We start from the raw sequence: 14,207 nt of genomic DNA on the forward strand, positions 1-14,207 counted from the left end.
GGACTTCTCTATAGGGATGCATATGGTTCGGACTGATTTGGATTTTGGCAAAATTAAAATTGAATTAAACATGATTGATTATACAAATTTGAAATATAATCAATCCAATTATCCTATGAAATCAAATCAATCCAATCCAATCTTTGTTCGGATCGATTCTCGATTCTCATACTTATTATTTTTAATAGTAATAAAAATCATGAAAAAATAATAAATCAATCCAATAGTAATAAAAATCATGAACCAATCCAAAATACCACTACGTCATAAGGCGCAAGGAGCGACGCTAGTTTTGCGGACAAAACGACTGCTTCAAGCCGTCGTTTTAAGCGACTGATTCCAGCAGTCGCAAATCATTATTTTTCCGTGACTCAATGCGAGTCAACGCTACTCAATGCAAATCAATGCGAGTCAACACGACTCAGCTCTTCACTCTCACTGTTTCACACACAAACAGATTGTCCGACTGTCTCTGTCTCTCTGTCACTCTCCCTTTCACTCGACTCTCTCTCTTTCGATGGATTTTGAATGAAGAATCGAAATCAGTCGACTCTCTCTCGATTTTGAACGAAGTATTGAAATCAATCGACTCTCTCTCTCTCTCTCGATTTGATTGTGAACAAAAATCTTCGATTCTTCGCTCATCTCTCATTTACAGGTCTCGGTTTTTGACTCTTTCTCTCCATCTCGATTTGATTTTTAAAAAAAAAACCTTCTATTCTTCGCTCGATATCTCACTCACAAATCTCGGATTTTGATTCTTTCTCTCCATCTCGATCGGATTTTGAGCAAATATCGTCGATTTTTCACTCGATCTCTCACGTATAAATCTCGGATTTTGAAGAAAGATAACTAGGGTTTTGAATCTGTGGTCACGCGCAATCAGATTTCGATTTGTGATTTTTATGGTTGTTTCGATTTGGTCTGAACTCGAGAAGAAAATTAAAGTGATTTCGATTTGGTTTGAACTCAATTAATTCTGATTTTGATTTCGTTTGAACTCGATTTGGTCTGAATTGGAGAAGAAGATTAAAGTGATTTCCTTTTGGTTTGATTTCAATTTGGTCCGAATTGGAGAAGAAGATTAAAGTGATTTTGTGTCGCGAGTTTTAGGGCTTTGTTCGATCTCCCCCTTTCTAATCATTTTAACTTACCTTCGATCTTTGGTTTATGATCAATATTATTGAGTGTAATCAACAATGATGATTGTTTATCAGTTTTTTTTTTTTTTTCAATTTCATTGGAGGGTTATTGGAGATTTAATCTTAATTATTGCTTGATTTTGCAGGGATTTAGGGTTCGAGTCTTCATGTACCCAAGCAATATCTGAGGTATTATTACCATTTTTTTTTGTATTTTTTAGTCTGTGGTTTACTCAGTGCGTGGCTGCAATTTTTGGTTTAATAATTGACACTTATGAATTTGCACTTGAACTGTTTTATTTATATTTTCCAAGTGGAATTACAAATTTTCTGTCTTTGAGTTTTTCCACATCAATCATTGACAAATGATGAGGTTAGAAATGATGGAAATATTATTGATTATCGATCTCTATCTAGTGGGAGGAACATGTGTGAATAGAAGCTGAGTGCCTTCTAAAGCTCTTCTAGCAGTGAGTGGTCGGATGCGTGAGCTTCAGAATGAGCATCACTTGAGGCTTTCGGTTTACAGGTAATGGAGTAATCATGCCCTCCTTAATTTTCACACAAATCCAAAATTTAAGTACATGTGTTGAAAATCATGGCAGAATGAAGTTTTGGACCAAGTATTGCCCTTAATGGATCACCTTTTAATTGAAAAGATATGAAGGATAGTGTTATTGAAAAATGTTGATTAGGTGAGGAAAATGGGTTAATTATTAAATGTTAAAAATGAGTGGTCAATAGTTATGTAGTAGATATCAACCTGACTGGATTGCTGTTTGTCTCTATTTGTTAATTGAGATATGTTAGGGAAATTGGGAAGAGATTAGAAAGCATGGGCTGTATTTCTTTGAATTTTCAAATTTTGAGGGGAAGGTTGGTAGGGGAAGGGGACGGACTGACCTTTTTCTACCATATTTGTTGATATACATATTTCTTGTATTTCTTATATTTTGTTCTTAAAAAAGTTGGTTATTTTTGGTAGCTTTAAATATCAGCATTCTTACATCTATGTGGAAGTATGTTTCCTTGAGGAACAAAATATTTCCTCATCAATTAAACTTATACTGGTCCAACAATTGTTGATTTTGTAGCCTTTGGCTTCTCTTTTTTTTTTTACATTACCATTCAATTGGAGTTTAAAATCATACTGGATTTAATGTTCAGGATGGGCTTGAACACACTTGAACCAATACAGTTGGATGCTGGTTTAGGAAGAGATTAAAGTAATTTTCTTCTCAAATTGGTGATGTTTTGAAACTTGTTAATTGGTAAAAGACAAGCATGTGTATCTAGATTAAGGAACAAACATGAAAAAGAACAACATAGGACCCACCTTGCTCAAGTAGAGCCTATGTTGGGCCATCTAGATTAAGGAACCTTGAGTATAAGTAATTGAGTTTCTATTTTATTGATAAAACCTCCACTCACTCCTAAATTTTTTGGGGCTCACACCATTGAACTATTATGATTCAGATACCATTTACTTACAAGCAAGAGGATCTACTACAATTTGGCAATCCTTATCTCCTTTGGCATTTGTGAATTTCGATCAAGTCGTCATTTCTCTAATGTTTTTAGCAAGTAAGTTTGAATCCTACTTAATATTTATTTTCTGTAGATCATTTTTCTCTCATCACAAATTAGTCTTATTGTTGAATTTGGGCGAATTTCACTGGCCAAGTTATCCTTGCAACTCTCCTTTTGCTATTGCTTCTATTTTTTTTTGAGTGGGATGGAATCCTTCCTTTGCTTATATTTGTTGTGTGGTTTGATGCAGTGAATTTGATATTGCCATTCTAGTTACAGTCAGAAGAATCTTCCAATTGTTTGTTGGCTCTCAGCTTTTGCACTGCCATCATAGATAACGATTCATTTGCACCAATCAATAATACCCTTGCAGGATCCATTGTGAGTACATGATGGTTATATATTACATATCAAAGAGAATATTACATCATCTTCTCTTTCTGGTATCAACATTGAAATAACCTTAATATTCTCAAAGTAAATTGATTTGATTGAATATCACTCTAGTCTTCAATACAACATGCTTATCTATAAGTTCTGATAGGTTCCAAGAATAAAGTTTCTCTGCTTTTCATCGTTGGAACATAATCATATGAGGCAGAAAAACACTTGGATGAGAACAACTACCATCAAACCTCATATAAAATAGACTACATGATTTTTGGGGGAGTGGAATCCACACATGGTTACATGATGACATTTCAGGCTGCTGGGCCATCGAAATGGTTGAGTTGTGTGGGGGTGTGCACAGTATTTTAATTCACTTCTGATCCAGCTTACTCTGCTGCCAGAGATGTAATTTTGCCATATATTTACTGGTTTTTTTTCTTAATGTGTCCTCACTAAAACTTATATAGTTAAAATAGAAAGTAACATGCCAGTGTCATCATAAGCACACTACGTCATATTGCATTTTCAGCGACTGTGCAACAACTCGTAAGTTGCAAATATCTGTTCAGCATGGATAGGCTCATATATAACAAGTCTATTTTCTTTTTTCTTTTTTCTTTCAATTACATAATTAGTGTCTTTCATAGTTAAGTAATCAACAGAATGTTGTATATGAGCCTATCCATTTTGAAGTCTAGTAAGCCAATTTAAGATGGATTTTGTACAAAGAGAACATAATGAGATATAAAATGGAGACCTACATAAAGAAGTGCTTATAAACCATTTAAGCAAACTGCATACACAATTTTTTTCCTTATGGAGATGATACCTCCTTAGCTTTAGATAAAATTGAATGGAGGAATAAGATTCGTTCGGCGAAACTCAAATTTTTTTACCAATGTGGTAATCCATTGGAGCAAAACAACCCTTAGTAAGGCTTAAAATCTTACTAAGGAAAGTGTTTTTCATTTCATTATGGGTTGTATGTTAATTGAAGTGAATATTTGTAAGTATCTCGTCTATTGTCTGCAATCTTGTTGACTAACTGTAGATTTGTTTCTAAATATGAAAAGGTATCTTCGGCTAACAGCGAACGTTGGGGAGGAGTCTTGAAATAAAGATTTCTCCCAAAACTCCTACTTAAGGGAGTTGACAACAACTGTGCCAGCGTGTTTCTTATGCCATTAGATGACAAATTGGCAAGCATTTCTCATGGTGTGGAGTTGAGATTTAAGCAATCAGATAGATCTGTGCAGAATCTCTGTTAGTCTTGCAAATTCTAGAGACTGAGGTTTGAGTCTGGGCTTGATTTAACTTTCTACAAGAAGCACTCACACACCTAAAATGTATATTCCATATGAATTTATTGAATTTCTGCAAACTATGACTAGTGTTTCTTATTCTTAATGGCTCAGTGCATTTTGTACTTTTTTTTTCTTGTCAGTTCTTGTCCATATATATATATTGCAGATTTCACTTGAGCTATGAGTTATAGTTTGATAATATTTTGGGCTTATTTGCAGTTATAAATTCCTTGACGATGTTCCCATGTTAGGTTTTTTACTCTCATGGTCTTCATCATTGATTTTTTCAGTGCAGATGCTGATGTACGGTTGGCAAGGAGGATAAGGAGTGATATAGTTGAGAAGGGTGCCTTTTGGAAAGAAAACCTCCAAATTTCGTCCAAATAACAGAGGAAGATGTGAAGCGGTACCCTTTGCACAAGCTGCATTTTCTTATCAATACCTATCAAAGATCTCATCTACAATGATCCTATAACAATCTGGATCAGCAGGTGATGCACCCATCACTCTTCCTAAGGCAATACAGGTTGATCTCCAATATATATTCATTGACTTACAACTAGTCATTCCTCTATGTACGGTTGGTGGGCCTGGTTGTGCCTCCCGACACAATGAATCACACCTAATCTACGAACATTATTAGGAAAACATAGTATAAATTATTTTATAAATTCAACCATTTATTGAAGTTTAAGAATTTAGTAATTGATTAAGTAAACATTGTACCTAAGAAGAACCCTCGAGATCAGTTGAAGATTACGTGTCTCAGATGGAGAAAGATATGCAAAAATTCTCTCCTAGGATAACTTGCATGCCCTAGAGACCTCCTGCAACCATTCCCTCAACAGAACCATTTGAGCCTAGTAGGTTGTATGTGATGTCTGCTCTTGTTCTAAGGCTTTCTTGTGAGGAGTTGATAATGCAGTACGGTTTGGACAATTCATTGCATATAGTAACAATGACCACTATTTAACCCAAGCATTTAAGACTATTTAAAGTTTGAAAAACCATTATTTCTAAAAAAACCAAACTGGAAATTATATTGTAAGCAATGGCAAGTCGTTTGCATATCTCAATTTACTCTCTTATTTAACTGTATTAGAGTTGATGGTCTGGGAAAGGGACTACTGCCATTCCAGACAAAGGTGTACATGGACCTCTCATATCAGCTATAACAGTGACACCAAGTCTGTTCATCTAGACATTTTGCTTCTATCCTTTCTATTGCCTTGTGGTGATATTTGTGTTCTTTTACTTATAGACTTTGATCCTCCTACTGGGCTATCTGCTGGAGCTATTGTTGGCATTGCGGTTGCTTCATCTGCGGTCGTTGTATTGGCTTTGGCATTCATTTGGATAAAATGTTACACGAGAAGAAAAAACCTCAAGTACAAGGGTGAGATAAGTGGAACAATGCTTATTCTTTTTGTTGAGTTTTTATTTTCCTCCACTCTCGTTTGGAGTAGTTGGTTGGTTAACATGGTATCAGAGTGCTAGGTTCATATAGGTCATGGGTTTGATTTTTGCCACGTGAGGGGGAGTGTTGAGTGTTAAAGAGTGAACTTATAACAATATTAATGTAATATTATTACTTATTATCTATCTTGACAGAACTCAGAGGCCTAGAACTACAACCAGGTTACTTCAGTTTAAGAAGGATTAAAGCTGCAACCGGAAACTTTGACCCTGCAAATAAGATAGGTGAAGGTGGGTTTGGGTCTATTTACAAGGTAATTAAGGATTTGGATCTTTTCTCTTTTAATATTAGTTTGCTGATTGTCGTCTTCAAAGTGCATTTTATTTTTATTGATCTAATGCATAGTTCTACCTGAAAGCACTAATGTGTTGCAACCTTGAGGTTGTAGACTCATTCCAAGCTTATATATTCAAAGATAGGAATAATAGGGAAAGAAATTTGTCCCAAAATTGTGTCGAACAAGTGTAGCAGAGTTGTGGGTGTTGCCATAGTGAATGGAAAGACTAGGAAAGAGGAAACATGACAGAGCACATACGAGGGAATCTAGAAGTATTCATGATATGTGGTAAAATAAAGTAGATTCAATTAAGATGGGTCAGGTATGTGCAACAAAATGATGACAGCATCATCCAAAAGAAGCAATGTAAGCTTTATAACGGTGACAGAAAGTCAGTTTTCGACAAGCCCTTCGATCTACTTTGGTAAGTTTTATCCATGATCTAAAATATTGCTTCCACATTTTTTGTCAAATACCATCCGTATGGGCATATCTATTTTTCTCTTCAAACATTTAGATATCGGTTTGTAACCGATGTCCAAAGTCTCAGACATCGGACATCAGTCTTATAGACATCGGATTTCAATCGATGTCTAATGTATATTTTTTTTTGGAAGTGCTTCCAGATTTGGAACGGTTTTAAGCCGTTCCAAATTCTATGTTATAACGGACAAAAGCCGTCGTTTTTTTCGACGGTCATTTTAACGGACTAAAGCCGTCGTTTTGTCCGACTTTCTTCGGCAGTCGCATTTTAATCGCGACTCCTTTTAAAACGACTGCACAAACGACTGCGAGGGCAGTCGTTTTTGTCAAAAACGACTGTTCAAGACAGTCGTTTATCCTGCAATATGACGTAGTGTACTTATTATTTTTAACACATTAAAAATAATAAAAAAAATTAAAAAATAAAAATCATTTAGAAAATTGACTGAAAGTTAACTGAACCATTGACTTAAAAAACTTAAGATTTTACATGGATTATAAGTCTGGCATGATGTATAAAAGAGTCTAGAGGGTTTTGGTTTTCAACCTTAGGTTGTGCACACAGATCCTGCATCATAATATGATTTCTGAAACAAAAGATTTATTTTTTTAAATTAAACGACATTAACCTTTAAGGATAGTATCGTAAAAGTATGCAAATTAAAATAAAGAAGTGATCTAGTAAGAAAATATATGTCCACATATGCAAGATGGGTTAGTGTTACCTCTTCATAACACAGTTGAGAGAGAGAGAGAGAGAGAGAGAGAGAGAGAGAGAGAGAGAGAGAGTTACCTCTTCGTTTTCCGAAGAAGTGGCAAGGTGAGGTGAGTGAGGGAGACGAACGACAAACGGCGGCGGCGGCTAGGTTTTAGACTTCTTCTAACTAGAAGAAGAAGAGAGAAATACATAACAAAAGTTTTGTTTATATATATATATTAGATATAAATTTGGTTCGGATTTCGGATTGGTTCAGTTCTATTATATGCCTAATTTGGATTCGAACCAAAATCAACCGGATTTTTTTTCTTCGATCCATACCCGAACCGTGAGTGTGTTCAATCCGAACCAATCCAATCCAAAAGCTTCGGATTGGTTCGGTTCTCGGATTTATCCAATCCAATGTGCACCCCTACTTCTATCTAGAGAACTTACAACTTTTGGGTGGTAACTTGGTAACCCAGTTAATAAATTGTTTCTCTTTCTAAATGTTCCCTCACTTTGAATTTTTTTTGAAATACCTAAAAAACCTTTTTCTCATCTCTTTTAGGGTTTAGGGTTTAGAGAGGTGATTGCAATCCATTCCTACACTTGGTGACAATGAAAGATGTAAAAAGAATGATATAACTTCGAATGACACGCACCAATTTTCAGGATCCATGACTCGACCCAAAACCATGGTCCAACCCGGGATCCATGACTTAGGGATGATTTAAGATGAACCAACATACACTTGTCGAACATTATAAACATATTGGGCTTAAGGAGAAATCGTTAACTTGTCATTTTTTTTTTGTTGAAAATATGATCATGAGACAGACGAACACCTCTTCGATAAAAAATTCACAACTCAATCAAATTTTATCCAATAATGATGTAATACCTCAACTAGGATAAGAGAACTTGATGTACTATATAAATAAAATACATTATGGTATTTTATAACACAAACATCATAAGAAAAATAGTTTGTTTTGAAAGTAACATCTTAACGACTTAGATTCCAGAATTTTCATAAATTTATTTCTTAATGAATTTTAAAAAATAAATACATTTATGAAAATATTGGGAAGATTATAATTCAGTAAAAAATATTCTCTAATTCAACTCAAATAAAAAATTGCATAAAACGAATTTTCTTTCAAAGTGACGGAAAACAGATTTTAGAAACTGTTTTGACACATTCTAAAAGAAAATCACTTTAAAATCATTTGGTCATTGAAATGTCACGAGACCAAAACATGGAGAAATTAAACTCAGAGATAATAATTAGGATAAAAGGGTTTAACTTTTAATTATCATTTTTTTTGGGTTTTATAAGTATCTAAATATAGACCAGATAAAAATTAGACAGAACAATACTCAAATAAAATGACAAAAAAAAATCATATTAACCAACAAAATGTCAGAATCTGACTCTCCCGAATTTTGAGTACTCCTTACTCTATTGATTGACTACTTAACAAGAGAAATCTCTCTCTCTCTCTCTCTCTGTCTTGCCTTCTTTAACCAACCATTAAATTCAAATTATTTCCAACTCCAACTCTTCTTAAATATTGGGTGTTACTCTTGCTTTCTTTAACCAAAGCCCATTACAAGTAATCCAATAAGGCTCATGGATTAAATCCTCAAAAAAAAGAAGAAGTCCAAACTACTAATTTTATTTGGGTTTTTACAACCTACCGTTCAAAAAGGCAATTTCGACCTCGAAATTCTAAGAACATACCTTCCTTATCGAACAACTTTGGATATTTGTTGCTGATCTTGGACCTTAATTCCCATGTAGTTTCTTCTGTACCATGATGTTGCCATAATACCTTGACCAAAGAAATGCTGTTAGTGCGCAATACATGTTCATTGGTGTTGATGATTTGCATCGGTATCACACCTTGTAGGTCGCATCCTTTTTAGTCTTCATGTCTTGCCATTGGATGATGTGCGAAGGATTTGGAATGTATTTGCGTAGCATCGATACATGAAATATGTTGCGAACTCCAAATAACTGTTGGTAAGGGCAAGCAGTAAGCAATTGCTCCTACTATTTGAAAGATCTTGAAAGGTTCGATGAATTTTGGGGCTAACCAAAACGAAATATACCACAAACTTTTCAAGTTTATACTACTTTTGAAAGGATCTCAAGCACTATACTACTTTTCAAGGAAAAAAGCATACCATAAACTTGGGAATCAATAGCATCCAAAGTATTGAAATTAAATTAATATTTGGAATTCACAAAGATATAAAATAACACTTAATACCCCTTACACCCACAAAATCAATTCAAGAAAGATAATAACATTTCAATAACAAGAAACATCTATAGTTCTATCAAGTTCTCCATCTTTACCATCGTCGACTAGTCAATCATAAAAAAAATAGGATGAGTTACTCAAGCTCCATAGGTTTATTCTCAGGCACTATACTACTTTTCAGGGAAAACATATAAAACATACCATAAACGTAGGAATCAATAACATTTGAAGTATTCAAATTAAACTAATATTTGGATTTCTCGAAGATATAAAATACCACTTAATACCCCTTCCACCCACAAAATTAATTAAAAAGAAATAAGAACATTTCAATAAGAAAAAACATCTATAATCCCATCAAGTTCACCATATTTACCATTGTCGATTAGTCAATTTGAAAAAAAGATAGGATTAATTACTCGAGCCTCATTTATTTATTCTCAAGCATCTTTTGGTGCCATTCGAATTTGGATGTAGCTAAAAGATCCATCCATAAAATATAAAACCTCATGTCCCATAATCTCATCAACCATAAGTTTTATGATTAGGAGCGGAAAGTCGTCTTTTGGACACACATTGTTCAAGTCGTGGAAATCTACACACACTCAAATTTGTCCATTATTCTTTCTCACAAGGATTATGTTGGAAATGTAAGTAGGATATTTCACTTCTTGGATGAAGCTAACTCCAATTAACTTATTGACCTCTGCTTCAATCTATGGTACCAACTCTGGTCGAAAATGGCATTGTGCCTATTTTATTGGGCGAACTCTACATTTGACTACGAGTTGATGAGCAACAGCTCTCGGGTCAAGTCTTGTCATTTCTTTAAAGTCCAAGCAAAAACATCTTTGTATTCTTGTAGCAACTTGAAGTACTCGACTTCTTCCTTATGACTTAAAAGAGCGTTAACAAATGCGGGTTGCGGTTCTTCCATTGTTTCGAGGTTTATTTCTTTCAAGTCATCGACAATGGCCTGTCTACTTTCTTTGAAGATAGGTGAAACATTTTTGAGTTCTTCATCTAACGATTAAGAATCTTTTTTAAAGAATTTCTCAATGGTGATGTGATTTGCATAAATGATGTTTTTGGAATTGTTTATCTCCGTAGTTGAAGCTTGACTGTTGCTCGTTTAATTTGTAAGGATGATGATGTGTCATTTTACGATCAATGCATATGATATTGAGTCCTCCAAAGGTTCTTACCACTTTATGTGAGATGGAATAGTGCTATGCAAGCCACTACTATATTTATGCTTAACATGCTTTTTTGTGTGTGCCTATGTTGGCATCGTGATTCTTTTTGCAAGTTAAGTTTGACATTTTGACCAAGTTTAAACAATGTAGATGCACGAAATATATGAATTTGTGCATTGTGGTGGTAGTTTAAAGTACCTAATCAATTGAATACTGACATGTCGGTACGTGGCTACTAATTCAATCAAAAATGATGTGTGTGGAACTGATGTTTCTTTTACAAACTAATCGATGATCTCCACTGTAGTATATTGTGAAGAAGTCGTTTTTATCCTTGAAATTTTGATCGGAGCCTTTAACGTATAACCTTACCCTGCTCATGTGAATGATATTCTCTCTCCAACTTGAACAAGTTTGACTTGCATTGCAATTAAACTATGAATTTGATCGGTTGGTGGTAGTTCACCCAATCATACAAGTTCACCTTTCCTGTAATCGACTATCTCGAATAACTTCAAAACTTTATGATCGAATCAACTTTTGGACTTTACCTTTGTGGGGTTGTCTATATAGTTATTTGCTATTGATGTAGTTGAGATAGATTCTTCGACGGGTGTCCTTGTGATGTAAGATTTTTAGAAAATATGTAACTACAAGGGTTAACTCTTCATTCAGTATCTTCAATTCAACTTTAGAAACAAAAGACTTGGACTTTAAAGAAATCTCTTCAAAAGGAGATTGTCCCAGCTTTTGTCATGATTGTGGTACGTAATGAAGCATTGGGGTTGGCAATACAATTGTGGATGATGCGTCGAACTTTGGTTGACTCACCCTGAACCGTTTGGTTTTTAGCTTATGCTCAATTACCTATTGTAGACACCCAAATTTTCACAAATCTATTAGAAAAATTCAAAATTTTCTTTAGTTGATTTCAATTTAGAACTTAAACCCTCAAATAGGCCCACATTGCCACTTGGCATCATTTTCATGCATACATACATCATGTCATATAATTTTGCATGCTCAAACTTTGTCCCTAACCAATATCCACTTACATTATCCATACCCTAAATCTATTCTCAAACCAAGTCCATAAATAAAGTCTATATCCTAGTCAAACTTAGTCACCTTAAGACCTTAACCCAAAGTTTATATTTCTAATATCCATTATCTATAAACCAAGTCCATAACCCTAATACCCATTATTCATAAACCAAGTCCATCTCTTAACCCAAAGTCTATATCCCAAGTCCATTCAAAGCCCAATACCAAACTCATTCTGAGTTCATTATCTCATACTCTCTCAAAAGATGACATATGTTGATCTCTCATAAGCCCCCAATACTCAATGCTCTAATCTAATTGGAGAGTCAATATCCTCTTGTGAAAACCCAAGAATACTTTAATCAAAAAGTGTGGTCAAATAAAAAATGTACTTTGTTCTGTGGTAAAAATCCCTAAAGTTGGGAAAACTTTCAATCTTACCTTCAAAAGGTAAAAATTTTCAAGTACATACATGGAGCTCTCCTATTAGTCGATTTCAAAAATATACATCCACCCCTTACTTTATGAGTTATTTACAAATGAACTAAGGTCTACTTTTTACTTACTACTTCATTTTTACACATGTCACTCCCCTACTCACCCTCCCAAATATATTTTTTGTTCTCTCACCTCTATTTACTTAAAAATCAATGATTAAATAATATTTTTAAGATTTCTTCGCAAATGTCACCTTTACCCTCATAAAAATGAAAAATCCAAAAGAAATAACCTAAATCTCATTTCCGTTCTTTTTATCTTTAGGGTTGGACTACTTTATCATAAAAAATTCTCCAAAAACTCTATAAATAACCCCACTTTCTATGAATAATTTATGCTCTCAAGCTCCCATTTCTCTACCCCAAACTCTACCCAAATTTCTATTAATTTCTCCAACTTTCTCTTAATCCAATCTCTAATTCAAAAGCTCCCTTCATCTGTCCATTCTTAACCAACAATTTTCACCATCTCCAACCATCTATCCTTAATCAGAGCACTGAACTCTTAAGGTCATTTCAATCCAATCTCTTATGTTTATTTTATTTAACATTTGCACTCTTTACTTCTAATCCTTCACTTTCATTTTTTAGAAATCTTTTAGGATGTAATGCATATCATCTCCCACCTCCGATAGGTTGGACTAATGTTCGATCGAAATGGTGGGGGTTGAAATTCTCTTTTCCCTACTATATCTCATGCATCATGTTGTGCACAATGCACCCACTCACATATGCATGACAATGATAAAGAAATGTGTTACCCTCTTGTTGGGGTGAAATACTAAATTTTTAGCCTTACATACATACATCAAGGTTGTGGCCTGAAGAGAACTCTATCATTGAGTCTCTCTAAAGCTCAAACCAACATTCATATCTATAAAAAATAATGTGACTACACGAGTCATCTCTTTTCCATAGGATGCCCTTAATGTCACATTGAAATTAAAACCCTTTTCTAAGTGAACATTTCACTCAATGCACACACCACCTCTAGTATGCATTTTCATATATTTTCTTTAGTTTTAAAAAAGAATGGTCAAGTTTCAAGGTAATCACTTTTGATAGAAAGGATGATGTGCCTAACACCTTCCCCATCCTCTAACTGAACCTGTTTACTTAGATCTTAGGGAGACCATGTCTTTTCTAGGCATGAGAGTCAATACAATGACAAAAATCAATTTCAAAATTATTTCAGATGCCCATTCATACCCATTTTCTAAAAAGAATAGTGGTGACTCCAACAACGTAGCATTGAGGTTTCATGACGAAAATTCTCATGTCTACACCTAATCTTTTTAAAGTCGCAGAATGAGATAAATCTTCTCGAAATAGTTCATGGTATGCTTTCTTTTGCCAGGTCTTTACTTACTAGAAGAAGGTATCAAAATTGGGAGCGCTTCTTGAATGTTGTTGCTTCCAATTTTTTTTTTTGTATCGATGAAATGTGCATCCACCTTGTTGAATGGCATAAAATCCTAGATTTTTCTACCCAAATCCCATCATTTTCAATTTTCCTAGATATCTTATTTATTTTTTCCTGCCAAAACAAGTTATCTTCAACTTCTAAGGTAATTTTAATCAATTCAACCTTATTTTAATTCATCATTTTCTACCTTGCCTTCTTTGTTGAAAATTTTAGATTTTTCAACTCAAAATTCATCATTGTATACTTCTTCAAAAATTCTATCTTGCCTTGAGATTTGAAGGTTGAAGACTTGAAGAATACAAAATCTTAAGATAGTTGATGAGGGTTAAAATTTTTATCCAATGAGGTTGAAGATGTACTATGTGAAAATACCCAAATATCGACGGCCTAGAACCGTTGAATTATGGATACATTCGACAGTCTCAACTGTCGAATTAGGGCTTGTTGAAAAAATATTCGACGGTTGAAAAC

The 14,207-nt window shown here is 34.3% G+C and overlaps 1 long non-coding RNA gene across 10 annotated transcripts; it reads left to right on the forward strand.

Annotated features, from left to right (window-relative positions):
• Positions 1 to 490: 490 nt before the first annotated feature.
• LOC147395989 (uncharacterized) lies at positions 491 to 6,735 on the forward strand. Of its 10 annotated transcripts, none has more exons than XR_015180385.1 (9): positions 511 to 658; positions 1,289 to 1,331; positions 1,560 to 1,671; positions 2,619 to 2,726; positions 2,923 to 3,053; positions 4,136 to 4,353; positions 4,662 to 5,553; positions 5,628 to 5,762; positions 5,978 to 6,735. It is a non-coding gene; the product is annotated as an uncharacterized LOC147395989 (long non-coding RNA). The 10 variants fall into 10 exon arrangements; XR_015180384.1 differs by lacking the exon at positions 4,136 to 4,353 and having other exon boundaries at positions 517 to 658; positions 4,657 to 4,892; positions 5,469 to 5,553; positions 5,978 to 6,709; XR_015180383.1 differs by lacking the exon at positions 4,136 to 4,353 and having other exon boundaries at positions 520 to 658; positions 4,657 to 4,857; positions 5,469 to 5,553; positions 5,978 to 6,703.
• The last annotated feature ends 7,472 nt before the right edge of the window (positions 6,736 to 14,207 follow it).

Source organism: Akebia trifoliata, chromosome 8 (genome assembly GCF_017979445.1).
Source record: "Akebia trifoliata isolate Shusen 1 chromosome 8, ASM1797944v1, whole genome shotgun sequence".
In the NCBI taxonomy this organism is placed as follows: Eukaryota; Viridiplantae; Streptophyta; class Magnoliopsida; order Ranunculales; family Lardizabalaceae; genus Akebia; species Akebia trifoliata.